Source organism: Nothobranchius furzeri, chromosome 18 (genome assembly GCF_043380555.1).
Source record: "Nothobranchius furzeri strain GRZ-AD chromosome 18, NfurGRZ-RIMD1, whole genome shotgun sequence".
Classification (NCBI taxonomy): domain Eukaryota; kingdom Metazoa; phylum Chordata; class Actinopteri; order Cyprinodontiformes; family Nothobranchiidae; genus Nothobranchius; species Nothobranchius furzeri.
This window is the reverse complement of record NC_091758.1, coordinates 21,309,387-21,325,163: the sequence shown is the minus strand read 5'-3', so window position 1 is coordinate 21,325,163 and position 15,777 is coordinate 21,309,387. Positions and strand designations below refer to the sequence as shown.

The window sequence follows — 15,777 nt, the reverse complement described above, 5'->3', positions numbered from 1 at the left end:
TTTTCTGTGAAAGGGACATGACAACCGTATTATCCGTATTAAGGAAAGGATGAATGGGGCCATTTATCATGAGATTTTGGGCAAAAAACAGCTTCCATCAGTGGGAGTGTTGAAGATGAAATGTGCATGGATCACCCAGTGTGATGATTTCAATCACACTGCCCAGTAAATAAAGGGCAGGCCATGTAAAATGCATTTCAAAGTTCTTCAGTGGCCTAGCCAGTCTCTAGACCTCAATCCAATAGAGAATCTGTGGCGGGAATTGAGAGCCTGTGTTGCCCAGCGACAGCCCCAAAACATCACTGCTCCAGAGAAGATATGCATAGAAGAATAGGCCAAAATACTAGCTACAATGTGTGCAAACCTGGCGAAGACCTACAGGAAATGTTTGACCTCTGTCACTCGATGCGGTTACATGTGCAGTGACCGACATCTAAGTCGATCCAGGTCGATTTTATTTAACAAGCTGGGAGTCTTTATCAAAGTTTACATGCACATTAGAAAACCGGCCTCTCAAATAAAGTTCGTTCCACCCCAGTACTCTAGGTGGCGATGTGAGCTCTTTCATGTCGGCATTCTTCCGATTAGCTTATAGCAACCAAGCCCCCCCAATGCGGGACAGAAATTGAGTCCAATGCGGAAGTGAAATAAATTGCAGTTCCACCCTCATCCGCTGGGGGCTGGTGTCAGAAGCGAGCAAATCCTCATTGACTCCCATGTTAAAAATACCAATTTCACAGCTGAAATAAACATGTTTACAGCCTGGTACCAAAACATGTTTTTGGTTTAAATGATCTAGTATACACTCATGACAACTCTGGGGGGGGGGGGGATTTTTTCTAACTCTTCTGTTTAAGTGTATTAAAAGCCAAAAATTCTGTATAATTAATGAGCATCAGACCCACGTGACCACAGAGCTAGCTCCGTGGAAAGGCCTCAGTCTGAGCCTCGGCCTCGCCTGAAAACTGTTCCGTCAGTTTCAGTCTCTCAACTTAGACCATTAGTTGTAGTGTTTGTGCGTTCTTTTTTGGATATTATTTGTGCAATTGTTGGACAAAATGACTTGCTGTGGCATTAATTGCACTAATAGAGCGTCCAAGGAGTCTCCACTTCATTTTTTTCAGTAAGTAAAATTATATTCATGTATTTTAGGTCACTGCCGAGCTGAGCTTAGATTTTAACATGTACTGTTTAACCATGAAATTTAAATGAAATAGGGTAAAACCCAGTGCATTTAACATAATGCTGCACTTTAGAAAATGGGTTGAAATATAACATGTTGGTGGAGCTGGGTTCCGACTATCATCTTGTGGAGCTCTCGGATGGAAGCCGATGTTTTCCACCCGGTTCTCCCCTTCCCGCAGCTCGGCGCATCTCTGATCGCCGCGGCTTCTGTCTGCTGCGTGGGCTGCCGGCTTGTGGAGCTCTGGGATGGAAACCTTTCCACCCGGTTCTTCCCAGCGGCAGCTCTGTGCATCTCAGATCGCAGCGGCGCTTGTCTGCTATGCGGCTGCCGGCTTGTGGAGCTCTCGGGAGACCTCTGTGTTCCACCCGGTTTTACCCAGCGGTCAGCCCGGCGTACCTCTGACTCAGAAGCTCTGGTGTTGTGCACAGTTAACTCCGGTTGTAGCTAGGTTGCTACCTCCATTAGCTTAGCTCCCACCTCCGCATTAGCTTTGGGTTAGCTTCAGGTTAGCTTGTAGCTAGTTCGACTGGGTGTCGTCAGTTGATCCCAGCCTTACAGCCCCACCCTCAGCTCCACTTCTCTTCCCTTTTGTGGAATTGTCTGGGCTTGACGGAACCTGTGACGCGGTCAAAATGGCGGTGGTGGCCACCTCCCATTTTTCTTCAAAAACGTGTTATTGGAGCCTATGAAACCCATTGTCCAATATTTATATGTCGATCATTGCAACACAAGCAGTAAACAGAGGCTGCCGGGAGTGAAGCAGCTGGAACTGAAACAGGATATGCACAACGGCTTAAGGAGTGCACAACAACTCTGCAGCACAGCTTATTTGGTACGTACTGTCCCGTTTTATGGTGTTACGCTTGTTGATTTGTGACGATGGTCATGTCAGAAGGCCACTTCCGTGGTCTCGTCACGTTCAGAATGCACCAGTTTAGTTCGGCTGACTCGTTTACATTCAAAATGTAATCAGATTGCTACCGCATTATCTGGGTGCTTCAGCTCGATTAGAACCAGTTCGCCTTCAGCCAGACTAACACGTTTACATGCAATAAAAAAAAAAAAGACCGGAGTCTTTTTAGGTCAATACTTTGGTTTTCTGATGTGCATGTAAACACACTGAGTGCTAACCAAGGTTGTAGTTCAAGTGTTGAGGTATTTTGTTATTTACCAAATGCTTATTTTATTTACCATTATAGAAAAGCATTTTTTAAAGATCGTACAACATGATTTCTTTTTACATCCTGTCAGTATAAGAATACCTATGATAAAAATGACAGATCTCAGCTTTTTAAGTGGGGCTGCTAGCACAATGGGTGGCTGCCAAATACTTTTAGCACTGCTGTAAATGGATGGCGTGGAAATGCCTCACTAAAGTTGCACTGAAACTAGCCTTTCGCATTTTACTTTATCCAATTTAAGGCTGTTCCAAAATATATTTATAACTTTTGCACCAAAACACACTCAAATTCTTGACTTACTTATCTTTATATACATTTTCATATACATGTTTTTGTATAAATTTATATTATGTGTGTATTTATTTGAGAATTGTGTAAAATTTACATGAAAACAGTAGACATTTGACCATTTACCATAAAAAAATTGTGCCTCCGCTAGTTGCAGTATTCCACCAGTTGCAACTTAAGTGTAAGAGTGTGTTTTCAGAGATAGCAAGATGTGAACTTTTTGTAACTAAATAAAAGTGAGTGATGGCTGTGGGTTTTGAGTTAACTAAACAAAATATCACATACCCTTGGAGTGCAAAAAGGCCAACCAACATGCTGAAAGTTCTGCTCACTGAGAGGAAAACTGGTGTTGGCCAAACTGTCACTTCAAGTCTTTCCTGGCTTGTTAAGAAGACATGTCACTGTATCTTATGATGTCTTTCACTTTATCAAAGCAGAGATAAGAAATCTCCTCCTCCATTTTCTCCATGTCAGAATATCACACGTCAAAGCCAAACAGGGTTTGGATAAATTAGGGATTGACACTTAATCCTGCTTTGATTAAATGAGAAACTTCCCTGCCAGCCTGAGAGATATTTTATATCTGCAGTCGAAATATCTTCACACAACTTTAATGTTTTTGATATGTGGGCACGTTTGTTGGAGGATGGAAAATATCCAACTGCAGAAAGACCTGGAAAATTGCATTGCCAGTGATTATTTTTCTTCTGCTACACCAGCGTGATTTAGAGAAAATGTTTTTCCCAGAACTTTACGAAAAATTAACTGTTTAGAGCTCTGTGATGCTGCATGTGCCAGCACATCCAAACTGAGCTGGGTTGTGTGTTGTTGATGGGTTTTTTACTTCATCACTAGTTTGAGCGAGTCTGGCTTTTTCATGCTGTTTGAATGCTTGTACAGTACATCAGTTAGAGAAACCAAAGCTGTATGGGTGGGATTTGTGTTACGGATTTTGAACATGGGGGGCAGAATGAGGGGATAGAGAGAGGAAGCGAGTTAGCCTCGGATGGGCGAGAGTGAAACCTGAGCATGATTGAGTTAGGGGAAAAGAGACAGGAGCCCTGAGGCTGCCAGTTAAACGCTGTGTGTGTGTTTGCGTATGTGTGTATACACAGTGCTCTTGTCATGCTGCCCTGTTAAGCAAGGGGAGATTGTGATGAAGTTATCTGGCTTGGCCCTAAAAACTGCTTGTCATCTTGTGTATACACAAGGAGCTAGCGTTAGTCTGTGTGTATGCTTGTTCGGTGCCAGCAACATTACTCATCGGCCTTTTGGGACACTCGCAAAGCCTCGCCTGGTTCCTTTCCTTTTCAGTGGAAATCTACTCATTGCATCCTCTGAATTCTCAGAAGATGAAGGTTATACAAACAGTCATGTAAATTAGGTCTTAGAGGGTTAAACTATTACTTTTCTTGTGGGATTCATCTTCACCTGCTTTTCAAATGATCTGTGGCGTGAACGAATCAAGTTGCAACCCATAAAAACTAGCAATACATAATTCATGTCATTCCTGCTGCTGCTAAAGTGATGTTCTATAGGGTTTACACGCCTTTGTTACCCCTTCCATTTTAGACTTCACAAAGTGTGCGGGGGAAAAAACTGTCCCAAAGTGAACGCAGTATGGAGCCACTGCTTCACACTGCACCAGCACTAAGCAGAAGCAGATGTTATAAAGTTTACAGAAATCAGAACATTATTTTCCTGTTTCCATTGCATTCTTCTAAACACTTAGCGAACACGCTTTGAAGTCACCCAAGAAATCTCGTCTGCGGAAGAAATGATAGGATCTCCTGGAGCAATGGAACCTATTGTGGGGGGGTGAGAGACCGGCGACTCAATGGGAGGAGGGTTGATTAAGAACAAGAGGTGCTTCTAATGTGCGGATTTTGCTTCGTGATAAGATTCCAGCTCCTGAATAGGGCCAGTTAGCTCGTCTTGAGCTTTTTTGTCAAGCTTTATTCTGCAGAATGAATGTGATCTGGGATGGAGCGGGGAGAGAAGTAGTGTTTAGGCAGGACTGCTGTGGGTCTGATCAAAAAATCAGATAAGTCCTGACTGTGTGATATAGCCTCACCACAGGCTATGTGCAGGACCGCCAGGAGCCCACATTGAACTCAGCCAAAATTGCTATATACCTTCCAAGTACACGAGTAATGTAGCTGCCTGGCAAGCTTGTCTATTTAATGTCTTCATAATGTTCCCCATTGAACATCTGTGTTGCACCCATAAGGCATCCTTAGCAGTTGTGGCAGCCCGTTTAGCCTTACAGAAGCCAGGCCATGCTATTTTAAAACTTTGATAGCAAAGGTAGGCACAAAACATGAGGAAAAAAATTAGTGTGGCGTAGTGGTTAGAGCTGTTGGCTTGCAGCGAGAAGGTCCTGGGTTCGATTCCCGGCCTGGGATCTTTCTGCATGGAGTTTGCATGTTCTCCCTGTGCATGCGTGGATCCTCTCCGGGTACTCCGGCTTCCTCCCACAGTCCAAAAACATGACTGTTAGGTTGATTGGTCTGTCTAAATTGTCCTTAGGTATGAGTGTGTGTGCATGGTTGTTTGTCCTGTGTGTCTCTGTGTTGCCCTGCGATGGACTGGCTGTCTGTCCGGGGTGTACCCCGCCTACTTGCCCATTGACTGCTGGAGATAGGCACCAGCGCCCCCCCCCCCCCCCCCCCCCCCGCACGCGACACTGCGTGGACAAAGCGGGTTCAGAAGATGGATGGACTATTGAGATGTCGTTTCATCCTAAATATGAGTTATATTTGTCAGCCTGAATTTGTACCCAGAAATTAAATGGTCTGTTTCAGCCAAGTCCCACCCTTGCCCCCTTTGACAAAATGTGCCAACCACAGTGCCTTAGGCAAGTCAGTTGTTGTATTGGCTATGGTGGTCCAGCGGTTTAAGTGTCAACTTGTTTTGCTACGTCCTGACAACGGCTTACGGAAGATTAGGGCCACTGAAAAGAAAAACAGTAAAGAAAGAGAATTTTGACTTTTTTCTCAGAATTTTGACTTTAAGCTCAGAAATCTGACTTAAATCTCAGAAATTTGACTTTAACTCATTAACTGCCATTGACAACAGACGTCATCATTTGAAATCAAACCGTTCACTGCCAATGACGACTAAAGTCATCTTTTGCATATTTTTTACTGGATGGGCTTCAGAACGAGCCCCCACACCATGAGAACAAACACCCCAGCTCTACAGCCGATCTTCATCCGCGTACGTCACATGTCACATGATCAGTAAGCAGAAAATCCATGTGTTAGGAGATCGTTTTGGGCCGCTGCTGTAAAAAAAAGTGAGCCGCGAACCAGAAAAGCTTCTGCTGATCACAATTCGACAACGGATTATTAAAGAACAGATAACGCTCGAAACACAAGAGGTGAGTCTCCGCTTTGTTTTGGTAGTTTTGGCGTTGACATCCTAGCGTGCAACGTTCTGTGACTCTTACAAAAACAGTAAAATTGCTAAAAAGCGCTGGCAGAGACGGGCTTTTATGATCAGGAAACGGCTGGCAGTGAATGAGTTAATCTCAGAATTCTGACTTTAATTTCAAAATTTTGACTTTAATTTTAGAAATTTGACTTTAATCAGAAATCTGACTTTAATCTCAGAAATTTGACTTTGATCTCAGAATTCTTACTTTAATTCCAGAATTCTGACTTTTTTCTCAGAATTCTGACTTCAATCTAAGAAATTTAACTCTAATCTCAGAATTAGGGCTGCACAATATATTGAAAAATTATCGTCATCGCGATAACAGGACGTGCGATAGGCCCATCGCAAAGCACGTCAAAAACGGCGATAAATGTTTGGTTCAGACATTTCCATCCGTGTCATACATCAACTTTTTGTAAACCAGCTCTGTTTTTTACGCGGAAGTATTATTTGACCAATCAAATGTAGCCCTTCTGATATGCGGCCAATCAGATGGGTCCGCCCCCTACGAGCTGCCCCGCGCTGCTCGGCTGTCTCCATCCGAAGGTTGAGATGTTTGCCAGCCTTACATAACCGCTCTTGTTTTCTGCACCACCACTTCCTCCGCGCGCCGACACCGGAGCGGCGGAGACGGTGCTGCCGAGCGGAGCTTCCCGGGCTGCGCTTACTTTGGGCCGCCATGCCGCCGCCTGGTTCACCCACTCCAGCACAGACCGTATCCCCAAAATTCCACTATCTCCGCTTTCCACTGCCGCTCGCTTCCCTTGTTCGTCATGCTGGCTCAGATTAACGAACAAACTTTGTGCTGAGGTTTCTGGTTCCGGTTAGCTTCCAGCTAATAGGCTACAGCACTCTCCTCCCAGTCCCACCCTGCTAAAGAGGGCCTGGAAAAGTTCCCCCACACATCAAAGTGATTTTTCATTTATGAGCTTTTATAACCTTGTTAATCAGGATAGTTGATTTGCTGCTGCACATAAACTCAGTCAGAAGCTCTGCTAGCCGGTTATCTTAAGAGGAGCTAGTTCAATTTGTTAGCTTGTTGTCAGAATCATAGTTGCAGTTTCATCATCTGAGCTGCTTTTTAAGATCTAGGTAAACTTGTTCAATTTGGGGTTAAAAACAAACGTTTTCACATATTTTCCATGTAGTTTTTTTTTTGCCAGTTCCTCTTCTGAAAGGTAGACAATTGTTTTTCTTTTTCCCTCAGAAAATCTTAATATTCTCCTAGTTTGGCCCAGCACAGTTCACTTCCCAATTACAGCAACAGCCTTATATCATAACCACATAAGTGGAGAAAATGCTCAGTAGCAATGAGAGAATTTGCTGTTGCATTTAAGTGATGTCAACTATTATTTAATATTTAAACTTATTTTCTGATATCTTTATTTATTCTAAAAACCCTGGTAAGGGATGTTTTTCTGTATTTGGAGCATCAGAAAAAGTTTTATGGTGGAGGTGATGTTTTAAAGTCACTGAGAAACTGCATGCATGCAGTTTGTTGTTTTGCTGCTAATACAGTAGCAGGTGCAGCTGCATATTTTTGCAATAAAATGTTATGTTGTAATGGAATTCAATTCGTTTTTGTTTGCTTTGAACCCAGAGCAGACATAACACGCCAGACGACATCAACACTGCATACTTTAGTATTTGTTCATTTATCGTGATTAATATCGATATCGCAATATTAAGCACTGTTATTGAATATCGCAGGTTTTCCTAATATCGTGCAGCCCTACTCAGAATTCTGACTTCAATTCCAGAAGAATTTTGACTTTAATTTCAGATTTCTGACTTTAATTCTAGAATTCTGACTTTTTTCTGAGGTTTCTGACTAATCTCAGAAATCTGACTTTAATCTAAGAAATTTGACTTTAACCTCAGAATTCCGACTTTAATCTCAGAATTCTGACTTTTTCTCAGGATTACTAAAGTCAGAATTCAGAGAAAAAGTCAGAATTCTCTTTCTTTACATTTTTTTCCTTTTCAGTGACCTAATCCTCTTCCGTATTGGTTAGACTCCTGGTGTTGGCAGTAATTTATTTAGCCAGCTGAAGCAAATTTTATACATTAGTTTTATTGATCTTTTTTTCTTCAAAGTATTTTGTTTCTTTAAAGATCTTTTATTTGAAACTCTGCTCACCTCACATGGACTCACACTGGCTAATTAAACAAAGAAAGTTTAAAAAAATTGTCCTTATAATTGAAACGGTTTTCCAATAAAGGGTTGAAAGCGTAATAGTGGCAAGTGTAGCTAAAATGAAGAAAAAAGTTACTGCCATTTTATTTTTTTGTCTTTTATACTACTGGGATTCGAACCAGTGCCAAACAGCATGCTAGGTAAAGAAAGATAGAAAACAATCATTTACCGTAAATCCTCTAATACAGGCCCGGGCCTGTATTTGACTCAAGCTCATCAAGCTCCAGGCCTTTATTGATAGGAGGGCCAGTATTAGAGGCAGGCCTCTATTTCTATTTGAGCAAAATGAACTAATGGTTCGCTGGAGTTTTTGACAATTAAAAGTGCGCCCACATTTTCAAAGTTAAACACATTTCTTTTAACAACGGTAGTTCCTGCTTCAGCCCTCTCCCCCCTCCCCCTGCGCAGCGGCGCAAACTCACTGATGCGCCTGCAGCCTCTCTGAGTTCCTGCTGCTCTAAACATTAAAATAATTATTTCATTTTCTGTTCCTCACTTCTGATGACCTTCAATGGTGTCTGTTTGTTGCAACAGCAGGTACAAAAACTAACTTGTTTTTATTTGACTATTTTTCTGTCCTGTCTGTTTATTATCTTCCTGCATCTCCTCTCAATCCTAAAGAAAAACTGCTACCTGGGTTCATATTTATTCACCTCATGAGTTACCTTTGAACTGCAGTTCTAAAAGATCTACCGACCGCAAAAACAGCGGAGCGCTTGCTGTTTGGCGGCCGTATCAGTGATCAGTGCGTCGGAGGACAAGGTGATGCGCGCAGCGCCCCGCTCCACAGCATGCAGCGAAACACATCAGGTGCAAATAAAAGACAAAAAACATTAAAGGAAATGAACTGACATGAACGATCGCGTGTTAAATTCGTTTTTGTGGTGGCGACACCTGATTGTTACTGTGGCCGTGCTCAGGAGGCAGATCTACCGACCGCAAAAACAGCTGAGCGCTCCCTGCTGTGATCTGTGCGTCGGAGGACAAGGTGAAGCGCCCCGCTCCACAGCAGCGATACACATCAGGCGCAAATAAAAGACAGAAAACATTAAAAGAAATGAACCGACATGAACGATCGCGTGTCAGTATCTACGGTCTGGCACTTGAGTTTTACCCCCAAAAAGAGAATGTGATCATACGATAATTCAATAGGGAGCGTGGTGTCACAGACGCGGAAGTGATAGCGTCGGTGCTCTAGGAAACCCCCGAGCGTTCGAGCGCCAACGAAGTGACACGGAAATGCCGGGCTTTCCAGAAGTAAGTAAGATAACTTACTATGAGCTGATAGTTCGTTGGATTGATCGGTAGGTTGGAAACTCTGATCGTGAATCTGAAGAAACGATGACTGAGTGGTGAGCTGGAAAGGCGACTTCCGTTTATAGCCGCGGTTTGTGACGTAGGTGCGACGTGAAGGGAATCCCCGCGAGGGGCATGCTGGGAGTCCCTACTTCGCGGATTTTCACCTATGGCGGCCAGGTCTGGAACGCATCTACCGCGATAAACGAGGGATTACTGTAGTTCATACACCCCCTACTGCTGCTCTCCAGAGTGTTCTGCAGCATAATCAGCACGTTCTCTTTGAACTTGATAGTGTAATGACCTGGCTGGGGTTGTAAGCCAGGTGCATTCTGGGTATTGTGTTATATGTGTTTCCTATCGTTCTGCTAGTTCCTATATGCTGATTTGCGTGTTGTGTGAGTGTTATGTAAGCCACAGGGAAGGTGATGTGTGTTCTGTGGAGCGGGTTGAATTAGCATGGTTAACTGACACCGTGACTCTGTGTGGTAGGAGCGTGATAGAGGATCGTGTCTGTAGCGTTACAAAGTGTTGAAGAAAAAGCCTATAAAAGGTTGCGTGGACTTCTACTGCCTCCTGCTGGTTGATTTGGGAACTATAACTCTGCCGCTGGGACGCTCGTACTTGCTTGTTACCACATTCCATCCGGCCACAATAAGAGACCGGCCATTATTTACCTCCGCTGACTCCGACACCGGCCAGAATTGGAGACCCGGCCTTTAATTGAATACCGGCCTGTATTAGAGAATTTACGGTATATCATTTATATAGTTCCTTTCAAGATAAAAGTCACAAGGCACTTCGCAAGGCCAAATTTACAAATAAAAAATTATTTTTAAATATCATAAAAACCATAAAAAAATATTTAAAATGTAAGGAAAAGGGGAGAATAAACAAATAAGAAAGCAGTATCAGTGGATCCCGGGAAAAGCAGATTTGGTAGAAAGAGCAGAATAAGGAGAAGGTGGTGATGAAGGTCACGCAAAAGCCAGCCTGAACAGGTGAGTTTTCAGGTGAGTCCACTGATCTCAGGCTCAGGGGGAGAGAGGTCCAGAGTCTGGGGGCCACAGCAGCAAATGATGTGTCACATTTGGTCTTTAGCCTGGTGCTGCACAACCAGTAGGCTTTGGTGACTGGACCTCAGGGACCTGCTGGGGGTGTAGGGACTGAGAATACAATGTAAGATGGTGCTTGTCCTTGTAAGGCCCTAAAGATCAGAACCAGGATCTTGAAATTAATCCTGAAGTTGACTGGCAGCCAGTGAAGCTGGAGGAGAAGCGGGGTGATGTGGGTGTGTTTGGAGGACTTGGTCAGAAGCCGAGCACGGGCATTCTGAACCACCTGTAGATGGTTCAGGGAGGTTCTGCTCAGACACGTGAAAAGAGAGTTACAGTAGTCTAAGCGTGAGGAGATGAAGGTGTGGATAACTGTCTCAAGTTCAGAACGGGACAGAATGGGACTCAGCTTAGCAATGTTCCTGAGATGGAGAAGAAAGAGCCAACAAGAGAACTGACTTGAGAATCCAGGGTGAGAGCTGGGTCAAAGGTCACCCCAAGATTCCTGACAGAAAGTTTGGAGTGAGAAGCAAGCTGACCAAGAGAGCCTGAGGCCCTTTTTTATAAGGTACACCGTGCCGGCAAATCAGCTTGATATAACAGCATTGGCGTGTCTTATAAACTCATGATGCCAGCACTGAGATGCTCTATTGTTTTTGCGACATTCATTCTGCCTTGCTTGATAAAATTATTGCCGTTATTGTCTGTCTCATGAACAGCGATTGCGCCTTGGCACAACAGAGAGAGGTGTTATGATCGCGTGGGGCGTTACTGACGAGCTCTGGCCGGCAACTATATAGAAATTGAAAGCAAAACACAGATCATAAGTTTTGCTTTTTGAACAAATTCACTGAGATGGCAAACTGGAGCAATGCAGCACTCCTGGAGCTTCACTGTTGGAGTTGGAGCTCTTCAAGATCTAAAAAATCTGAAGTAGCTGAAATCAAACCTAACATGTATTACAACCTTGTATTGGTTTTTTTTTTTTTAAATGTGTCTGAGTTTCTGGTGATGTCTGTCAACGTTCAGGCATTTTTAGCTGCTGTGGTCTTCTGCAGAGCAATTCCTGTCCTGCTGCAGACAAAGCCCTTTCTTGCACTCTTTGCTCATCCAGGGAGTGTGTTTTTTGCACTGAGTGTACCTGTTTCATCCCTGAGGGGAAGCTGATAGCCAGGGGTTCTTCTGGGGATACATCTGGGTGGCGTGGGTCAACGGTACCATGGGTTTGACTTTGTTGTCCAGAAGTCCAGAAGATGTGGAGCATCTCCAGCAATATCCTGTCTCTGACATTGCTTATTGCTGGTGATGGTGGATGGTTCTTCATCAGAAGAATCTCTAAAATTAAATTATATGAAATTATATTACATTTATTCAAGCAGTAAATACTAGAAAATGAAAACTGAATAAAATAAAATACAAAACTAAAGCTAGAAATATATTTGAACTGTAGATAAACTTACTGCAGTTGTGATGGGAAATCATCTTCACTCACACCTGAATCCTCAACCACAGATGTACATGGAGGTTTTGTTTTCCTGGAAGTAGCAGTAGTAGTATAATAGTATAGTAATAGTATTAGCAGAAATACTAGACAACAAAACAGGAACATGTTTAGTAGAATATATTTAGTGCGGAGATACTTACTGCATTTGTGACGGGAAAACGATGTGGGCACATCTTGCTCCTCATCAACAAATCTTGAGGGAAATTTCCTCTTTCTAGATTTCCTGATTTCTTTCATTATTTAGAAAACAAATCTAACATAGAAAAATAAAAAGCCTCCGTGAAAAATGCAGCTAAAAAAGGCAAACTACCGATGGTAAAATGAATACAAACACGGCAAAACAATGTAAAAAATTACTAAATATATCCTAAAATTACTATATACAAACATAAAGGCAAATATTTACCGAAAATATTTATTATTTATATCAGTAGAAGGGATAGAAGTTGAAAATATGCGTCGAAAACGATTCCTCCGCCCCTCTAGGAAGTGTGATCATTTTCTGGTTCTTGGGCAGGGACTTGCATAACATTACTGTAATGTGTAATTGTGTGATGTGTAATATGTAATTGTATACCACTGGAACGCATAGAGTCTCAGCTTTCAGAATCCGTTGGAATTACATTGATTGCATAAACGGTTGAAAAGTTACGGTAGTTCAAAGTATGGAAGCCATTTTGTGTCGGCGCCTACACATCCGCAGTAGAAGGAGATGTACAGTTGGATGTCATCTGCATAAATATGGTAGGAGATTCCTTTAAAAGCAGAATAGAGGAGGAAAAGTAGAGGCCCCAGCACAGAACTTTGCAGGACACCATGGGTGAAGAAGCTGGTAGAGGACGGAAACTTGGAGACGGTCACAGAGAAGGAACGCTCAGACAGATATGAGAACCACTCCAGAGCAGTTCCTGATACCAGCCTGATATCTGTCAGCCTATCCAGTAGTAGGTGATGGTCAATAGTGTCAAAGGCCGCAGTCAGGTCCAGCAGGACCAGAACAAAACAGTGAGAAGGTCATTAGAGACCCAAAGAAGAGGTGTTTCAGTAGAATGAGCTCTACAAAAACCTGACTGGAAATGTTAGATGTAATGTTCATCAAGAGCAGCTATGAGTTGTCATCGAGGGGGCATGCAGAAGTCTTAATTGAGTTAACTAATTTGGTTAGCTCAGGCAAGCAGTTACTCTAACCACTGGACTACCGAGTCTGTTACAAATAGTGGCCTAACACTCATAAACTTTGCTGGCCATTACATGCGTCTTTGTGGACAGAGCTTATTAATTTTACAGCAGTTTTTGGTCCCCAATGCAGAAGCCATTTGTGAGAATATCCACTCTGGTACCGGTGGAGGTGGTGCAGCACCAAATCAACCACTCTATCTAACCCTAACCCAACTAGGAGAAAGTGGGTGTTAGTGGCCTTCCAGTGAGGGCAGTTCCAGGTCAGAGACTAGCTTCAGGGGGAGGAGCAAGTCCTGATGACGCACTTAGGCTACGTCTGTCCGTTTGCAGGCAGGAACTTATATTTGACCAAATTGAAGCTGAGGCAGGAAAATCCATGAATGCAGCCAAAAAATGGTTTGGAGGTATTTAGAGCTGAAACAACTAATCGATTTAATCGATTATAATCGATTATTAAAATAGTTAACAACTTTTTTAGTCATCGATTAGTTGTTTAATAATCATATTTTACCGCATAAAGTCTATTTTTACCACAATCTGACATCGGTTACAAGCTGTTAAATTTGCCGCCAGTGTGTGGCAGTAATGAGCCACTGATCTACCAGTGGAGCCGTAGAAGAAGAAATGAGCCAATGAGTGCCCTCGGTTTTCATGACGTATCACGTTACTGACGCTCATCTTGCTGTGAGAGATGGCGGAACAAAAGGAAATACGGAAGAAAAATAGAAACGACAAAACTGAAGAGAAACCCCGGACAAAAACCTCACGAGTATGGGAGCACTTTACTCTAGATGCCTTGAAAAGACGGGTGACCTGCAAAATATGCAAAAAACATCTAGCATGGCACGGAAGCACCACGTCCCTAAGTGAACATTTGAGACGAAAACATGTGGGGGCTGATGCAGCAGAGGAAGAGCACCGCGGTCAAGTGAGCCGTCATTTGGAAGAGCCAGCCCGGTAAGTAACAGAAAATAAACAAGCTGGACTTAGTGTTTTAGCTGAGTTCGTTATAGTGGATGTTAAACATGTTTTTTTGCCGTGTCAGTCTGCGTTGTTCTACTTCTGATTGACTAGATGCAATCGTGAATCTCCTCCGTGTTGTGAATCATGCGCTTGCCAAATTCAGCACGTCTGTTTATAAGAATGTTCTCGTTAAGAGAAAAAACGGCACAAACCCATAACTATGTTCCTCATTCAAAAAAGGACAACTCTGCGGTGAAAAATATACAGACGAGCTGTGTCCAGGTGAATATAACGCGGCATAGTTGTACGCTTTCAATTTTTAAATACAGGAGAAATTCAGAAAAAGTCATTTTTTTTACTATTAAAAGGCTGTTTTGTCTAACGCTGTAAAACGCCTCACAACACATTTTTATCATGTTTCTTAAACAGTATTACACAAAATAAACATTTTTCACATTTCTCTAGCTAATTTAAACACTCCCGACTCAAAGTAAAAACCTCATGAGCTTCTTACTCAGAGCTTTTTAATAGTAAAAAAATTAGAATTTTCTGAATATCTCCTGTTGCGGGCTATTTTGTAGAACGTAACCCTCAAAATAAATGATCACTGTATATTGTTAATTAATTCAAATAGTATAATATTGATTTAGTGTTGTAGTGTGTGTGCTGCTTTATTTTATATGTGTACTTATTTCAGTCTATTTGTGTTTCTTATGCAGAAAAAAAACAAGCAACGATGGACAACTACATGGGGAACAAGACACTCACCCCCCAGCAATTCATACCACTTACAAACTCTATTCTAAACATGCTGGTAAAAGACATGAGGCCACTATGCATGGTGGAAGGAGCAGGCTTCCAGCTAATGCTAAAAAATTATTCTGGACTGATATTTTGCACTGTTTAGCTCATTTTATACTGCTGACTGTGTTCATGTGCAATAAAATAGATTGCAGTCAACTGCACAATTCTCTTATGTTTTTTTTTCTTAACTGAAATGCATCCATCACTTGTATAGGTTAAATAGCTAAACAATAACAAACCGATTAATCGATTAATCGAAAAAATAATTGACAGATTAATCGATTATGAAAATAATCGTTAGTTGCAGCCCTAGAGGTATTTTTCATGAGTAAATGTCAATGTAACACGGCAAAAAGCTCCAAAAAGTAGATTTTCCTTAATGTGGCCCCTTTCAATGTTCTTGAATAAATGAAAAGTTATGCTGTTGTTATGACCTTGTGTCTTGATCAAAGTGGCAGCAACACCCCTGAACCAATAGAATGCTCCTGTTCCTGCTGTGCCCCGTTTCCACAGCAACCCCAGCCTGTGTCTCATCAAACTTCATCCATCTCACCTGTTCCTGACTCCTCAGCTCATCATACACACCTGCCTCCCCTGCTACTTAAGAACCAGCCATCCAACCAGTCAGTGCCAGATTATTGAACAGTCCTGTTAGTAAATTCTCCAGCCTTGTTACCTACCTTGTC

General features: G+C 42.5%; 1 protein-coding gene and 1 long non-coding RNA gene across 2 annotated transcripts in view; both read left to right on the top strand.

Annotated features, from left to right (window-relative positions):
* The window catches only part of slc25a21 (solute carrier family 25 member 21), a 137,462-nt gene that overhangs the window by 30,306 nt on the left and 91,379 nt on the right, over nt 1-15,777 (top strand). The window lies entirely within an intron of this gene.
* Nucleotides 8,119-15,252, top strand: LOC139063974 (uncharacterized). Its single transcript, XR_011517288.1, has 2 exons — nt 8,119-14,281; nt 15,007-15,252. It is a non-coding gene; the product is annotated as an uncharacterized lncRNA (long non-coding RNA).